The 17,888-nt window shown below is 46.9% G+C and overlaps 1 protein-coding gene across 1 annotated transcript in view; it reads right to left on the bottom strand.

Annotated features, from left to right (window-relative positions):
* The window catches only part of plxna1b (plexin A1b), a 538,027-nt gene that overhangs the window by 174,963 nt on the left and 345,176 nt on the right, over nucleotides 1-17,888 (bottom strand). The gene's annotated exons all lie outside the window — the stretch shown is intronic.

Here is a 17,888-nt window from a genome sequence, read left to right as displayed (position 1 = left end):
CAAACCAGAGGCCCAGGCTAACGCTCTGGGAGTTCGGACTGAGGTCGCACCACAGCAGCTGGCAGAATCTAAATTCAGCTGCCACATCTGGAATATAAAGCTCCTCTCAGTAATGGTGATCAAGACAACTATCATGGAGTGCTGTAAAAACCCATCTGGTTCACTAGTGCCCCTTTGGGGAAGGAAATCTGCCATCCTCACCTGCCCTTGCCAAATGTGTCTCCAGGCCCCACAGCAACATGATTGACTCTAACCTGCCCTCTGAAACGGCCTAGAAAGCCACTCAGTTCAAGGGCAATTAGGGATGGGCAACAAATGCTGGCCTTGCCAGCGACACCCACACCCCATGAAAGAATAAATTTAAAACAAGGCATGGCCGTCAATGGTTGAGGGAGGGGCAGGTGGTGCAAGAGACACACGTTTTGTCCTTGTCCATTGTGGATCTGTTTGGGGGATGGGTACGGACTGGCACTGGAAACCCAAGTTGAAATTTCTCCACCTCCCCGTAGTCCAGGGTGGTGAGAGGCGGGTACTCAGGCTGATTGACCCAGCTGGGGTGAGACAATGCCTCACAAACCTGGGATCTTCCTGACCTAAAGTACATGGAAAATCTCACTGGGGGGTGGAACCTACACTCCAACCTGTCTACACAACAATGACTAGTCTTCAAATAGTAATTCACAGGCTGTCTCCTGTGAACGTTGGAAGGTGCTGTATTATGGTGAGGCCCCCTTCGTCTATCTTCAAAGTTCACTATCATGTGTTCCTCTGATAGACACTTGCCCGATTTGATGTAAGCTAGCTGGCCCTTTGGGAAACCTCTACCTTTCCGTAAACTAATGCGTTCTTAAATCCTATATGCAGGTGTACTCACATTCTAGTGATTCACACTCTTCAAGTTTGCTTTCTGGGTCACATACCAACTGGTGCATGGACAGCACCCTGGTGGGAAATTGGCCAATGCCAGGCTGCAGCAGCTTCCAGAAGGTGGTAGAGAGTGGCCAACATTCCTTCTCCACTCCCCACCAATGGGCCGGTGTTCGTTGCCCAGTCAACAACCTGATGCAGCCACACAGCGGAGACCAAGACCTCAGTGTGGTGGTAATGTGGCAAGGTGGGGGTGGGGGAGGCTTGGAGGGGCCAGGAGAGAAACTCCTGTTGGAAGTCTGGAATGCGCTGCCAGGGAGGGTGGTGGAGGCGGGTTGCCTCACATCCTTTAAAAAGTGCCTGGATGAGCACTTGGCACGTCATAACATTCAAGGTTATGGGCCAAGTGCTGGTAGATGGGATTAGGTAGGTAGGTCAGGTGTTTCTCACATGTCAGTGCAGACTCGATGGGCCAAAGGGCCTCTTATGCACTCTGTGATTCTGTGAAGTGGAGATCAGCTCGCACATTGTGACATTAATTAGGGTCAGAATGATCGTCTGAGAGTCATAGTGTAGCATCGTAAAACAATGATCGCACCAAAGGAGGCCATTCGGCCCATCAGACATATGCCAGCTCTCTGCTGGATCCACTCCCCCATCCTTTCCCCATAGCCCTGAATTTGTTTCCCTTCAGGTGCTCATCTAATTCCATTTTGAAAGCCACGGTAGAATCTGCTCCCCACCCCACCACACTCCCAGACAGTGCACTCCAGGTCCTGAACCATTCACTGCAGATAACATGTCACTTTTGGCTCTTTCTCAAACATCAGTGTCCTCTCGACTTTTCCACTCAAAAAACCTTAAACAAGGTCAAATTTCTCTTCTCTTTAAGAAGTCGGCAAGGAGGAATAGAAATCCGAAGTGCAGTCACCATTGTAAACTTTTATTTCATGGAATGTGGGCATCTCTGGGACCCATCCCTAATTTCCCTTGTTCATGGGACATTCAACCACATGGCTGCGGGTCTGGAGTCACATGTTGGCCAGACCAGGTAAGGACAGCAGATTTCCTTCCCTAAAGAACCAGATGGGTTTTTACGACCATCAGCAATGGTTTCGTGGTCATCATCAGACTTTTACTTAGAGGTTTTTTAAATTGAATTCAAATTTCACCAGCTGCCGTGGTAGGATTCGAACCCAGATCCCCGGAGAATTACCCTGGGCCTCTCAGAAAACTAGCCCAGTGACAATACCACTAGGCCGTTGCTTTCTTTTTGTTTTTCAGGCCGCGCTTCAAATTCTTGCACACTCCAGATGGATAGCGTAAACCTTGCTCGGACTCAGGGAGTTGGCACGAGCTCTGGATCCGGTCCATTCTCGTTCTGCTGAGATTCTTGGTTCCATTAACAGGTGGCAACTGTGCCAAGGCTGCTTGACCCAGACACTCCCTGGCTGACCCATTCCATCAAACCCACCCTGCGCACCCCCGCACCACCCTGAAAAATATTTGTCACTGTGCCACGTTGCCAAGCATTACGGAATTCATTGTGAGAGTTGCAGCCACACAGGGCACTAAATCCACAGGGGCCAATGTTCTGATCTTCAGGAATGTAAGCCAAGGTTAGCCAAAAGAGCTAGCATAATGGTTTCAGCACAGTGCGCTGCCTCTATCAATAATTTACCGGGATGCAGAAACTTCCAGCTTCTAGTCATATTACCACAGGCTGCCAATTTACCAACACACCGGCAGGTACAATGTGAAAGAAATGCAGTCTTAAGAAAAGCATCTGCGTCGACCGAGGCAAACGAGTTAAGGTTCTCCCTCCCTCCCGTATCTCAAACCATCCGACATCAAGAGCAGACGCATTCCCCTCTGATAAGCAGGCACAGTGACCGGGGTTTAAGAGTGCACAATGGATGCTGGGGCCCACCCACCGTGCCTGGGAATGGCTTTAATTTGCATGGCTGGAGTTCACACTGGGGGCTGTGCGTGACCTCGGAGGGCAGGCTGTGTCGGTGGATGCTTGGCTTCTGTCTCTTCAGAGTGCAGGCTGTTGGCTGGTAGTTTTTAACCCCGAGAGTCTCTGCTAACATTTCCAAAAGGAGCTCGCCAAGTAGCCATGGATACCAGAGGTCAGAAGCCTTCAAATCTGCAGCATCTTTGTTCCCATTTGCGTCTTCATAAGCTTCTTTAGAAAGCTAAGGTTCTGTTTGTGTCTCACTTTTTTTCCCAATCATTGTCCGCTTTTATACACTTTTTTTTAAAATGAAGGATTTCTCTCTGCATTCCCTTGTTTTAGTCCCATGTACAAACTCTAATCCCAAGAGACAATGGGGTGGAGAAACATCGTAAGTATCTCCATGGAAAGCACTTGAGCAATGAAGGGGAAATGTCCAACCTATTGCTCTCTCCTAAGGATGAGCCAGCAAAATGAAGGAGATTTAACAAGAAGGATGGTGACCAACCTTCCAGGATTGACCTGGGGTCTCCTGGAATTAAAGATTCATCTCCATGGGCAATGCTGGGAGAGAAAAAAAATTATAGCGACATTAGAAAAAATGAACTCCTTTAACCCCTTGGTTCTTTACATTGGGGAACAAAGGCCAACCGATGAACAATTCAAGCACCAGCCACTTGGGTAACGAATGATCTGTTCACTTTCCGATTGGCCGGGTAGGTGGGGCATAGTGAAGATGGACATGTCCAGCAACCAACAGCAGGAGCTGAGCAGTTGGAGGTGTGACTTCATATGATATCAACTCCAGGAATATGTCAAGAGTTGGCAAGCCCTAGTGTTCAGAAATCTCGTCGTGTCTCAGTCTCACACTGGCACAGATTAAGAATAGGGGCAGGCAAAGTCTATAATTGGCAGAAGAGGCCTCAGGCCTCCAGAGTAATCCAAAGGTGATTCATCATCAAAGGTGGTGCCCAAAACCTTCCAATCAGCAAGAGCAGCCACTGAGAGCGGACGGCGAGAGAGAGAGAGATGGGAACAGGAGGGCAGCTGCTCGAGCCAACAATCTGCCACCACCTCTACTGGCCGACAACCTGCGTCCTCACTCTGGGAGAGTCTGGAAGGCTAAGGTAGGGCTCATAAGTCATCAGTAAACCCACAGCCAACACTGGCATCTCACTTCAGCCCAGCCATCCACAGGGAAGAATCAACCTCAACACGAGGGACTGCCAGTAGCGAGGCCTCTCCCTGACCAACTCCACCCCACACCCCTCTCCCGAGCCCAAACCCCTCTCCTGGCCTCCCCACTTAGAGGCTACTAGGGTAGAACAGGTCAGAAAGCACTCCAATTCACCTCCGCAACCTGGGTTCAAATTCAATTCAAAGTGAGACTAAAATCCTCTCTGCAACCTTCTGGCCTCAATAATGAGTTTAACAGTTTCAGATCGTAACCACTACTTAAATTGTTCTCGATTGCAGCTATTCATATTTATACATTCCCTCACATCTATTGTTTCTTTACTTGCCCCCTTTACCATCCCCTTTTGCCTCGCACCATCATCCTTTTTGGCATTTCATCACACCTGCCTCCCACCCTATTACCGATCTGCCCTTTTGCTCTTACCACCCCCCCCCTCTTTTCCTGCCTCTGTCCTCACTTAAAACCTGTCCCAACTCTACCTTTGCCCAGTCCTGATGAAAGGTCATAGACCTGACAAGTTAACTCGGCTTCTGTCTCCACAGATACTGCCTGACCTGCTGAACATTTGCAGCATTTTTTTTTTGTTTTCAATTTCAGATCTTCTCTCTCTGCTGGCTTCAGGGTTTATAATTTGAAATGAGTTTGGGAGACCCAATCCCACTTTTGGGCAACATGGACTGACAGCATCAGACCCAGTGCTGTTAATGTGGTCTGTGTGTTCAAGACTACTGTTATAAACAGGCAGGGCCAGTTAACTGTAACTACCTAAAAATGACAGAGACGAAGACACGGGCACTAGTAACCCTCGGTAAATTTTAGGCTGCAGATGAACTTGCTTTTCCAAAAAGAGAGACTTTCTTGTATAGGAACATAGGACCAATGGTAGGCCATTCAGCCCATCAAGCCTGCTCTGCCATTCAAACCGATCGTGGTTGATCATCTACCTCTCTGTCATTTTCCCCACTACCCCCATACCTCTTGATATCATTAGTATCCAGAAATCTGTTGATCTCTGTCTTGAACATGCCCAATGACTGAGCCTCCGCACGTCTCTAGGGCAGAGAATTCCAAAGATTCACCACTCTCTGAGTGAAGAAATTCCTCCTCAACTCAGTCCTAAATGCCCTGCCACTCATTCTGAGACTGTGTCCCCTGGTCCGAGACTCACCAGCCAGGGGAAACGTCCTATCTACATCTACCCTGTCGTGCCCTGTAAGGATTCTGTAAGTTTCAATGAGATCACCTCTCATTCTTTGAAACTCTAGAAGATAGAGGCCCAGTTTCCTCAATCTCTCCTCATAAGACAATCCCGCCCTCCCAGGGATTAGTCTGGTGAACCTGATTGCACTCCCTTTATGGCAAGCGTATCTTTCCTTAGAGAAGGGGACCAAAACTGTACACAATACTCCAGGCGCGATCTCACCGAGGCTCAATACAAATGCAGCAAGACTCCTGTATTCAAATCCACTCACGATGAAGGCCGACATACCTTCCATAACTGGGGTATGATGGACACTTAAAATTACATAAAATACTGTGCAAGAGGAGTTTAGCAATCTCAGTCACAGTGCATGGGATCACACCTCCCAAAAACCCATCCCCTCAACCATGAGGAGCTAAACAGCTGAAAGAAGTGGCTTCTTTCGACTGTCAGCCATGATTCAGTTGGTGGCGTCTCTCATCTTCAAACCACGCGATTCAGGTGCAAGTCCCACTTTTGGGCTTGGGTGTAAAAATCTACACTGACACACCAGTGCGGTACTGAGGGAGTACTGCACTGTCGGAGGTGCAGTCTTTTTGGATGAGAAGGTTAAATCAAGGCCTCATCAACCTGCTCGGGTGGATACCGAATCATAGAATACTTATAGCACAGAAAGAGGCCATTCAGCCCATACAAAAGATCCCATGGCACTATTTTAAAGAAAAGCGCGGGGGGTTATTCCCAGCGTTCTGGCCAATATTTATCCCTCAATCAACATTGCAAAGTCATATTATCTGGTCATTATCACATTGCTGTTTATGGGAGCTTGCTGTGCACATGCCGACTGTCACGTTTCCAACATTGCAACAGTGACCACACTCCAGATGTTCTTCGTTGGCTGGAAAGCACTTTGAGACATCCAATGGATGTGAAAGTGCTATATAAATGCAAGTCTTTCTTTTCTTCACAATATGAGGTGGCTTGGAGGATATGAGGGGCCATTCAGGGTGGGAGGGGGACATGAGTTGGCGTTAGCTGATATGGAGATGGCATGGGTGGGGGGGGGCGGGGCATGGGTAAGGCCTTTTGATCTTATCTTCCAAAATGTTCCCAAATCCAAACTATGGTTCACGACTCCCCCGAGACCCGTAAACCACAAGTTATGGGGGCGCTGGCCTGGCCGCATGGAATTGTGGGAAGTTCTGGGAACACCTGCCCTCGCAATGGAGCCAGCCAGATCCCAATGTAGGGCACTGGGCTGCAACCCGCACCCTTATCACGCACCACCGAATACTGGGGGCGCCAAGAATTGGGGCAGAAATCCCAGAATCTGGTCCCGCACCCCCCATTTTTAAATTCTCCTACCCACCCCCCCCCCACCCCCCTCTGCCGGACCCTACCTCCATTCGACACGGGCAGAGACACAAAAATCCAGACCCTCGTGTCTGGGTCTGTTGTAGACTCATTAATAGAGATTGATTACTATGATTAGTCAATAACTCCATTATCAGTGTATCCTGCGACCACCAGGATGGTGGAAGGTGAACAAGCTAGCCGAGTCCTTTATTTGTCTAGTAATTCCTGTGCTCCTGTGTCAACAGCTACACATTCCTCTTGGATAAGCCGCAGCAACAGTGCAATTGAGGAACAGAGAGGGAATAATCCCACCCACAGTGTCTGTGAACGGTTTCAGTAGGAACTCCAGCTCTCAGACTGCTGACCAGGGTAAGCCAGAGTGGCTACTGTTTTATAAGATCACATATAAAAAACAAAGTTGTCCAATACATTAGCCACTAGCTACATGTGGTTAATTGGAAATCTGGATGTGGCAAATTGCATTTCTGATTGGTAAATGCAAATTGAGCAGCAGACACCATCATTGGGCCTCTGATCTCACAGCATACGCAAGTGAACTTTAACCTTCCTGTGCACTTTTTGGTAAAATGGTGAGATCAAGATCAGATTGCAGGAGGGTTTCTTTGATCATTGTGAGTGCTTTACTTTCTTGGTTACTGAGCACCAGTAGGCGTTTGGTAAGTAAACATCCATGTGTGAAGGATATTTACCTGCATTGTGTGAGACTAAAAGGGAGTCATAGGGATAGATAGAAAGTTTTTCCCCCCACTGGTCGAGGAGCGTAGGACTAGTGGAGGGGGGGTGGGGGGGGGAAGGAACACAATCTAAAAATTAGAGCCAGATCTTTCAGAGGTGAAGTTAAGGAACAAACGGCGGTAAACAGAAGTAAATCTCTTCCGCAAATGCTAGATTAGCTGCTAAGTTTAAAACTGAGGTTGATAGATAGCTGCTAACCAAAGGTGTTAAGGGATATGGGACAACGGTGGGTAATATGGAGTTTGGCAACAGGATCTCGCTGGCTGAATGGCCTCCTCTTGTTCCCCATGTAAAGTGCATTTACCTGTATTGTGTGTAAGGCAGTTTCTGCTAAGGCCTGTGACTAAATGCTGCTGTGGCCATAGCTGTGGTTAATGGTTTCCCTTGTATGATGCTGGTGTAAAACAATGTATCATTCAGCTAAAGGGTCCCTTAAGGTCAACTGAGGTCAACAGCTTGCATTTATACATCACCTTTAACACAGTAAAACATCCCAAGGCACTTCACAGAGTGCTTATCAAACAAAATTGGACACCAAGCATCATACAGAGACATTGTGTCACTTGGCTGAAAGCTTGGTCAAAGAGGTAGTGTCTTAAAGAGCAACTTAAAGGCGGTGAGGGGGGGGCGGTGGGAAGTTTAAGGAGGGAATTTCAGAGCTTAGGGCCCAGGTAGCTGAAGGCATGGCCGCCAACAGCAGTGTTAAAGAAATTGGGGCTGTGCAAGAGGCCAGAATGGGAGGAGTGCAGAGATCTCAGGGGTTGAGGCTAAAGGAGATTACAGAGATGGGGTGTGTGGGCAATGGGTGAGTTAATCCACGGGCTAATTGCTCCTCAGGCTGCAGATCATAACTCTGGTTTTATTTGGAGGAAGATCAATCAAGAGCCTCCAGATATTGTGGGTCTGGAATTTGTGTTGCTGGAGAGCTTTCCCCGGGTGTCAAGGCAAGGATGAGGGCTTCAGGGGCAGATGAGCTCACAGTAGGTCAGGCTCGAGCATCATTACGGAGCGGCATTCCCTCAGTATTGGCACTGAAATTATAGACAGAATAGATGTTCTCCGTTTCCACCAAGTGTGGTACACACAATCTCCAGATAAGCCCAGAGCCCTGCTCACCTGCCCCAAGCATGCGCCACATTGACCTGCCCAGTTGGAGGCACATAAGAGGGACTCTGGGATGACCCCCTTCCCCTGCCCTCCCAGCACGGGATCAGACCACCCACACACCCGCCCCCTCGACCTCTACAGGTGCACTGCATCCAACTTTTCCACCTGCTTTGTCAATTTCCTACGACCTACCTCATTGCTTCTGCCAGAGCCCCACGGCAGAGACCTTAACATGTATGGGTTATGGGAGATAAAGCACCACATTGTAATGCAAATAGAGTCTTTAAATGCAAACAGCTGCAGGGCCTATAGGCAGTAACATGTCATTAAACCTCCAAAGGTCTTTCAGCCACATTATACCGAGGGGCTGGAAACTGGCTAAAACCCCTGGGGCTGTATATTTAATATGTAATGAATATTGTAAATATTAACTGCATTTGTAAACTTAATGAATAACATACAACATTGGAAGAAACTGATTTGGTTTTGCATCTTATATAGTGTCAACTTTGAACAGTCATGTAACGCATTTTAAGAGATTTTATTGAATTAGGTATATTTTTGGGAAAAAAATGTCATTAAACTGTAAAACAATAGCTTCAGTCCTTGGTAAATGGCTTTACAGTTAAGACTTCTTTCAATTGATCTCCTGAGGGTGAGGGGTCAGGTGGGATAGGGGAGTGGGGAGGTCAGAGAGAAATGTTATAGTTTTATTTCAGCTCCTTTTTGACCATGTGGTTTTCTCTATATTTCCCCCTTCCAGTGGATTACATGGCTGGTGTAGGGTTGGGGGTCAATGTCTTATTAATCACATTGTTAAGGTTTAACGGCAATTACATTGTTAAATGGTTGATATGTATAAATGGGGATAGCTGGGACACTGGTGTGTTGGAGTAGTGTTGACTGTGAGCTAAGTCAATAACCAAAGAAAGCTGCCGTGTCTTAGGTTTAACTTCAACTGCAGTGGATCCAGTTAACTTTGGGTAGGAAGTGTCTAATCACAATAACTCCAGCCTTCAAGAGTGTGGGGTCAGCCAATATTCCTCCGCCTGTTATTTTTTTTTTGTCGATTCATTTTATCAGGGTTACTAATTGACACCTTCACAGATTGGCACCCGTCTCATCACTGACCAAGTGGTCTACCTCAGCATATCATTCACAAATCCTCCGCAAGTACTGCTTGCCTCAGCTAATTGAAGGACGACAACAACAACTTATATTCATATAGCACCTTTAACAAAATAAAGGCATTTCATGGGCACTTTAGAAAACAAAGCATGACACTGAGCCACATAAGGGGATAGTAGGTTCACAGAGGTAGATTTTAAGGAGTGTCTTAAAGCAGGGAAGTGAGGGAGAGAAGCAGACAGGTGTTGGGAAGGTATTCGAGAGCTTGTGGCCTCGGCAACTGAAGATACAGCCACCAGTGGTGGAGTGGTTAAAATCAAAGGTGCGCATGAGGCCAGAATTATATGAGCGCAGATATCTTGAAAGGTCGTGGGGAGGGGTGGGGGGGAGGACATTAAAGAGATAGGGACCGGCCAGGCCACGGAAGGATTTGAAATCACGGATGACGATTTTAATACTAAGATGTAGCTCGACCTGAAGCCAACGTAGGCCAACGAGCACGGGGCTGATGGAGGAACGGGACTTGCTATGAGTTAAGACACAGGCAGAAGAGTTTTGAACGATCTCAAGTTTACGGCGGGTAGAATGTGGGAGTCCACATAATGGGAGCGAATCGGTCAAAGCGATCTGCATGAAGGAGCTTCCAGGGATTGCCAGCAGAGACTGGGAACAGAGGCAGAGACAGGCGTGGGATAGAAACATTATCTGCTTATGGCAGAGCCCAGCCATAACTTGGTGTCACACATAAAAAAACAGGCCTAAAACCAAACTTACAAGCCGGATGTACAATTCAGCAGAGCTAAGATCACAAATCACACAGTTAACGATCAATGGGGGAGACAAGGGCAAGCGATGGTCTCTGTTTATTGCATTAATTTAATGTTTGGTTTATGTGGTTCTTCTACCCAAACATGTTCAATATTTACATTAACTGTTGACATTTAAAGCCTGGGAAAGTAGGCCCCTCATCTATAACACAACAAAAGCCTGTTTGAACCCAGATTCATTACAAAGGAGAGGAAACAAATGAATGGGCCTAGTTAGCTGCAGGCTGACAGCAAATCCCGTTAACCCACAGAGTGCCAAGGTCCAGCTCACTGTAGCGGGGGGTGAGGAGTGGGATTTCAGTATCCCGGCCTCCAACATCAGAACAGGACTGGGTTCCAGGCCTCACCCACTGCAGGGAATTCCCTTCAGTGGGCATTGGGTCACTGCCAGCAGAGAGAGAAAGAGCAGGGCAGCAGCAAGGGTCAGGGGTAGAGGCCTGAGACTGGTGAGTCACAGCGTCATGAAGCCAAGGCCACGAATTTGGCAAACTGAAGGCTCTGATGGTGGCTGCAGCACCAGGAAGTGGCAGTGGAGTGGACAAACAGCGGCTGGAGGCCTAGGCAGGCCGCCTGGACAGCAAGTCTGAGTTCAAGAGGTCACGAGAATTGGAAGGTTTCCCTTGTGCCTGGGACACAATGTGATCTGGGTCAGGCAGTCACGAGAAGTTAGCAATAGGAGCTTCACCAACGGAACCCTGCTGCCCGGCTGGGTAGAGATCAGGAGTTAAGCTCTCGGTGGTCTCCTGGTGGATCTGGAGCATTGACCATGAACGTCCATTATAAATAGTTTGTTCCTCTGAGATAGGCTTTTCCATTAGTGTTTATGAAGATTTGATATCAATGGGATAAAAAGCCTCTGTTTTATAATCTTCGTGCAGTCAATGTGCTTGAATGGTCGCATTACATTCCACCTATAGGGGTGGCGGGGGCTGACATATATAACAACCAGGAAAGAAAAGTCAATTACGGAAGCAAAAGAAAGGATGAAAGTGAAGGAAAGAACAAACTTGCATTTGATATAATGACTTGCATGCAGCCAACACCTCAAAGCACTTCAATACCAACTACCATTGAAATGTAGACACTTGAATACAAACATGGCCGTTATTTTATGCACAGCAAGGTCCCACAGCAAAGAGATTACAGAATTGTTTTAAAGATGTTGATTAAGGGATAAATATTGGACACGAGGAAGAACACCCCCCAGCTCTTCTTCAAATAGTGGCCATAGAATCTTACACATCTCCACCCAGCTGACCATGCTTCCTCAGTACTGCACTTGGGAGTGTGAGCCTGGATTTTGTACTCAATCTCCGGAATGGGATTCGAAGCCACAGCCTTCTGACACAGGGGCGGGAGCCTGAGGGACACAGTTTAAGAATAAGCAGTCTCCCTTTTAAGACAGAGATGAGGAGAAATGTTTTTTCTCTGAGGGTATTCTCTTCCTCAGAAAGCAGTGGAGGCTGGGACATTGAATTTACTCAAGGCTGAGTTAGATAGATTTTTGATGAACAAGCGAGTCAAGGGCTATGGGGGTCAGACAGGAAAGTGGAGTTGAAGCCACAATCAGACCAGCCATGATCCTACTGAATGGCGGAGGCAAGCTCGATGGGCTGAATGGCCTACTTGTGATCCTAAGTTCAATGTTCATATGAACCAAGGCTGACACTCAAAGAGTTTCCCAAAGTCCCTCCCTAAACCCAAACAAAAAACAAGAAGCTTCTTCGATTCTGGGCTACTTTAGTCAAATACCTCATCATTCCTACTCAACTGAGTGACACATAAGCCAAAACGTCCTCATACTAAGCAGTGCTGGAGATTTTATTCGAGTGCATCTTATCTTCCAGTGCAGAAATAAATCAAGCACACAATCTTATTGGAGAGGCTTGCTATTGAACTCAATCATCGAGGCAACACACACACTAGCTATCCCAGGGGCTTTCCACGCACAATGAGATCTCTGAGCATGACATACTGTCATATGATACATCAACTGAAAACTTCCTGTCATCGAGGGTAGTCACAAGTGTTTCACACGGTCAGAGAAGTATCCATTCGCAGGAGAGCCTCTTGTACACTTGAGTCCAGCGATAAGCACAGGCAGAACAAGTGAGAAACCGAGACGCCAACGGAGAAAATAAAACGGAAAGAAAAAGAGGTGGGAGGGCTGAGCGAGAAAGAAAAAAATATCGGCGAAAGTATGTAGAGCGAGAGAATGTGGGTGTGAGAGTTTCCTATGTATCACGTGGGTTCAATCTGATGAGGTTGTGACATTCGTTAAATTGTCTTTTTATATACGTTAGGTGCTTTACAGAAAACTTTAAACAGGTGTAACTGGAAAGAAAGACTTGCATTTCTACAGCTCCTTTCACAACAACAACAGCTTGCCTTTAACAAGAAGAAAACACCCTAAGGTACTTCACAAGAACATTATAAAAGAGAACTGGGCACCAAAACACATTGGGCAGAATTTCCTGCCTGCCGGGTAGGTGGGCCCAACCCAATCTCTGATGGGCGGGGAGCCAATCCCCGCCGGAGAAGCAGGCCCCACCGCCTTTTTAAGTGGGCGGGCCAATTAAGGCCCGCCCCAGCGTGATGTCCGGCAGGAAGCGCTATGCGCTCCCTGTGCGGACAGGGGAGATTCCCCAAAAGTGAGAGTGCGCTTTATCACACATGTGCACAAAAGACAGCACATCTCCCTGAGGCTAAGTGCAGCCTCAGGGAGATCACTGACAGTCGTATGAGCATTAAAAATAGAAAAAAAAAATCCTTAACATCTCCCCCTCATGAGACAATGTCACACGAGATGGGACATGTTCAAAAATTTCCCAAAAACATTATTCAACTTTTTAAATCGCTACATGAAACCTCATCCCGCCGGTGGATGAGGTTTAATGTTTTTTCTAGTTCCCGCCGGGGTTCCTGGCCGGCCCGCCAGGGTTGGACACCTTAAGGTTGGATGGGCGGGTCCTTTAATTGTTTCAATAATCCTGTCAATGGCCTCAATTGATCACTGACAGGTTGGCAGGCCCGCAGCTGATTTTGCTGTGCTCCCGCCTCCCTGAAAATTTAAATGGGGCCGGATGAGGTTGGGGGTTCCGCCCAACATCATCCTGCGTCATTTTGGGTGTTGGCGAGCAGACCCCCTCCCCCCCTCCCCCTCCCCCCCTCTCCGTTCGGCGACGGCAAAATTCAGCCCATTAGGTCAGATGACCAAAAGCTTGGTCAAAGGGGTAGGTTGTAAGGAGTGTCTTCAAGGAGGAAAGAGAGGCAGAGAGAGGTGGGGTGGGGCGGAGTTATTCCAGAGTTTAGGACCCAGGCAGCTGGTGGCATGGCCAACAATTGTGGACCGAAGAAAATCAGGGATGCTCAAGAGGGCCAGAATTAGAGGAATGCAGTTATTTCAGAGGATAGTGGGACTGGCGGTGATGAGAGAGATAGGGACAGGTGAGATCATGGAAAGATTTGAAAACAAAGAAGGGAATTTTGAAATGGAGGAATCCCCGAAACAGGACCCAGCATAGGTCAGCGAGTACAACGGTGAAGAATGAATGAGACATTGCACAAGTAAGGACCCGGGCAGCAGATCTCAAGTTTACAAAAGATAGAATGTGGGAGGACAGCTAGGAGGGCATTGGGATAGTCACACCCAGAGATAACAAAGGTACGGATGAGGGTTCAGATGAGGTATGACCTGACAATATGGCAAGGTGCTTTACAGCCAATTGAGTACTAACGAAGCAACTTAAGCTGGTTATTTAACAGGATTTATCCCTTTTAACTACTGAGGGCCCATTTCCACACAGTACCACACAAGGTGAAAAATCCTGTGGGCTGTTAAGTGAATATAGGTTGTTGGGTTGGAAGGTGGGCAGGGAGATGAAAGCACACCAGCCTGTTAATGTGGATTTCCCATTACTTTCCACCACTGCTCCGAGCAAACGACATTGCTTTGTGAGGCGGCTGAGAAAACGCTCTCCAGTATGCAGAGATAGCAAAGGCAAGGAATTATTTCAGCTTCCGACAATGTGTGACATTGTAGCTCTAGGTTACAGGGGGAAGGGGTAAAATTGACCCATTGAGTTCAACAGGACAGGGTCAGTTACAGGGAGATAGTGCGTAAACTGTCACCCTAGACAGTCTTCACGCGTTTAGGAAGGAGTCCGGAATCTGGTTAACTACTCTGCATAGCACAGGGTCCAGTAAGCACCAAAACTACTCATCAAATTGAGTCACAAAGCACTTTCTAGCTATTTGACATATATCTAAAACTGCCAAGCAATGTATAGATCATTATGCATGCACCAGAGCCTTACAGGCGTTCTTCAGTCCTCAAATCCACATACTCTGCAATCGACACTCAGTTCCTTCTCCCTGCACCCTCTCTGTTGAAATCAATCATGCCCCTCTCTCTCACCAGTCCCCACGTTCCTGCATCCCCTTCAGACACACTCAGTCCTAGACACTGGAAAATCTACAGAGCAAGTTACATTTGGAAGTAAAATGGGAATAATTGAATAGCATTTAATTTTCCCTGTGCTACACTCATTTACTAGGCTATTTGGGAGCAGGGGGGGTGGAGAAGGCAATCAATACACCCACTACCCCCAACACCCCCCCCCCACCCCCCGCCACCCCCTCTTCCCACCCCAACACCATCAAATTCATTTAATTTGCTGAGAATTATGGCTAATGTAGGTCCAGGGAAGATGAGGAAACACAAGCAGTGGTCAGGAGTCATCAGATTTGGACTTTAAATCTTGTAGATTGGGGGAAAAAGGGGAAGCCTCCATTGATGGCTTCAGCTGCCCAGCCTCCCATGTTCTGGATTTTTCTCTCTTTACCCCTCCGACCTCTCAACTTCCTTCTCCTCTTTTAAGACTCACTTCCAAATCTTTCTCTTTCACCATGCTTGCTCCAAATACAGAAGAAAAGAAAGACTTGCATTTATATAGCATCTTTCTCCAACCACAGGGTGAACCAAAGCACTTTACTGTCAATAAAGTACTTTTGGAGTATAATGTAGGAAATGCAGAGCTTAATTTGTACACAGCAAGCTCTCACAAACAGCAATGTGATCATGACCAGATAATCTATTTTTGTGATGTTGATTGAGGGATAAGTATTGACCAGCACACCGGAGAGAACAACCCTGCTCTTCTACGAAACAGTGCCATGGGATCGTTTCCATTCACCTAAGAGGACAAGATGATGGCTTAAACGTCTCATCCGAAAGACGGTGCCTCCAACAGTGCAGCACCTCCTCAGTACTGCAATGGAATGTCAGCCTAGAATTTCGTTCTCAACTGTGGGAGTGGGTCTTAAACAAATAACCTACTGATTCAGAGGTGAGAGTGCTACCAACTGATCCATGGCTGATACATAAACTCCTCATTCACTCAACATCCCATTTCACATTGCAGCTCGGTGAAGTGTCTTGGGTATATTTCTTTAAAAAGTTAAAAGGCCTTATATGAATGCAAATTCTCATGTAATTTTATAGGCATTGGCTCCTTGCTGAGAAATGCTTTTACAGTTCAGGTTATTCCTAAGCACCTGCTCTCACGTCTACAGCTAGTCAAATGTTTCCAAAAATCAGGTCGCCCTTTACAAGCTTTGTGTCCACACTGTGTGTAGGTAAGTGTGCTCTGGGTTAACAATTAACCCCCTAGTTCCAGAAAACTACTTACTGAAGAATACATGGGCTGCACTCCAACGTTCTGCCATCAGTTTTTAAAGATAGCGCAATAGCTCCTGGCTAAGACAAATGGGTCAGATTTATTTCCTAGTTAAATAATATAAAGAAGCTAAAAAGAGACAGCAAGTCTCTCAGTGCTTAAAAATAACACTGCAGTAAGCCCACCATTGTTAATTCAGGCAGAATAGAGGTGACTGGAAAAGGCGCAATATAATCTCTGTGATTCAAAGAAAGGAAGGATGAGCTTGCATTTATATAGCGCCTTTCATAACCTTGGAATGTTCCAAAGTGTTTTGCAGCCAAACGAAGTACTTTTGAAGTGCAGCAACTATTGTAATGCACCATTTAAGCGTTATTGGCTGAAAAGGTCACAGATTTGAAAATCTGCTTCCAGGGTTACCTAACACAATGCAACCTGTTTTGGTCATGCACTCCATGCTGTCGCAGTCTGCAGACATTAACATTGAGTTTGCTCTACCAGCCACCAAAGGAGCTTCTAACTTGATGAGTTGAACACAGATGCTCACTGCTTTCTCCACCTTTCAAAGATGCTCTGCAGCAACTCACCAGGGCTCCTTCCACAGTGCCTTCCAAACCCACGGCATCTACCACCTAGAAGCAGCAGGTGCATGGGGTCACCACCACCTGCAAGTTCCCCCTTGAGCCACACACTATCCTGACTTGGAATTATATCGCCCACCCTTCACTCTCCCTGGGTAAAAGCACTGGAACTCCCTCCTAACAGCACTGTGGGCAGTGGTTCAACCAAGTGATTGGCCATCACCTTCCCAAATGCTGGCCTGGCCAGTGATACTCACATCTCATGAAAGAGCAAAGAAAATGGCTGTAATCCATCGTGTTGAATCGGAGTGAGGAAAGACAGCTTCCAGTTTTTTTTTATTCGTTCATGGGATGTGGGTGTCACTGGCAAGGCCAGCATTTATTGCTCATCCCTAATTGCCCTTGAACTGAGTAGCTTGCTAGGCCATTTCCTTGGATAGTTAAGAGTCAACCACGTTTGCTGTGGGTCTGGAGTCACATGTAGGCCAGACCAGATAAGGACGGCAGATTTCCTTCCCTAAAGGACATTTGTGAACCAGATGGGTTTTTATGACAATCAATGATAATTTCATGGTCATCATTACTGAAATTAGCTTCAATTCCAGAATTTTTATCAACTAATTGAATTTAAATTCCACCAACTGCCATGCTGGGATTTGACCCCGTGCCCCCACAGCATTAGACTGGACCTCTGGATTACTAGCCCAGTGACAACACCACAACACCACCATCTCCAGCAACATCTCTAACTGCAGCTATATTACCAACCATACAAAATAAACACAGGAATCAGCCCTCTGGTAAATACCATTGCGCAAGCATCGCCAGGGAGCATCGGGAGGCTATTTGCTTATTTGAGTGTCCATGGGAGGAGACAGCATTGAGTCTGGACACGTTTTCACCCCACGCGTGCCCCCCCACCCCCCCACAATGTTTGAAGAGCTTCCCTATGTTCAACATTAAGACTCATTCATGAATAATAACCGAAGTGCCGGTCAGTAACAGGCATCAAGTCAGGCTATGATAAAGAAGTTACTGGTGCAGTTACCCAGCAACCAGGACTGTTAACACAAGTGAACAAGAGCTCAAATCGCACCGTGGATGTTTGAGAATTTGAATTCAGTTTTTCTTGAAAAGAAATCTCGAAACAAATATAGAGCTACTATCAGTGAAAAGCGGCCATGATGTTCTCAGGTTGTCATAATAACCCGACTAGTTCACGAATGTTCCTT

This window comes from Carcharodon carcharias, chromosome 7 (genome assembly GCF_017639515.1).
Source record: "Carcharodon carcharias isolate sCarCar2 chromosome 7, sCarCar2.pri, whole genome shotgun sequence".
NCBI lineage: Eukaryota > Metazoa > Chordata > Chondrichthyes > Lamniformes > Lamnidae > Carcharodon > Carcharodon carcharias.
The sequence above is the reverse complement of the archived record's forward strand: the minus strand, read 5'-3'. Positions and strand labels throughout refer to the sequence as shown.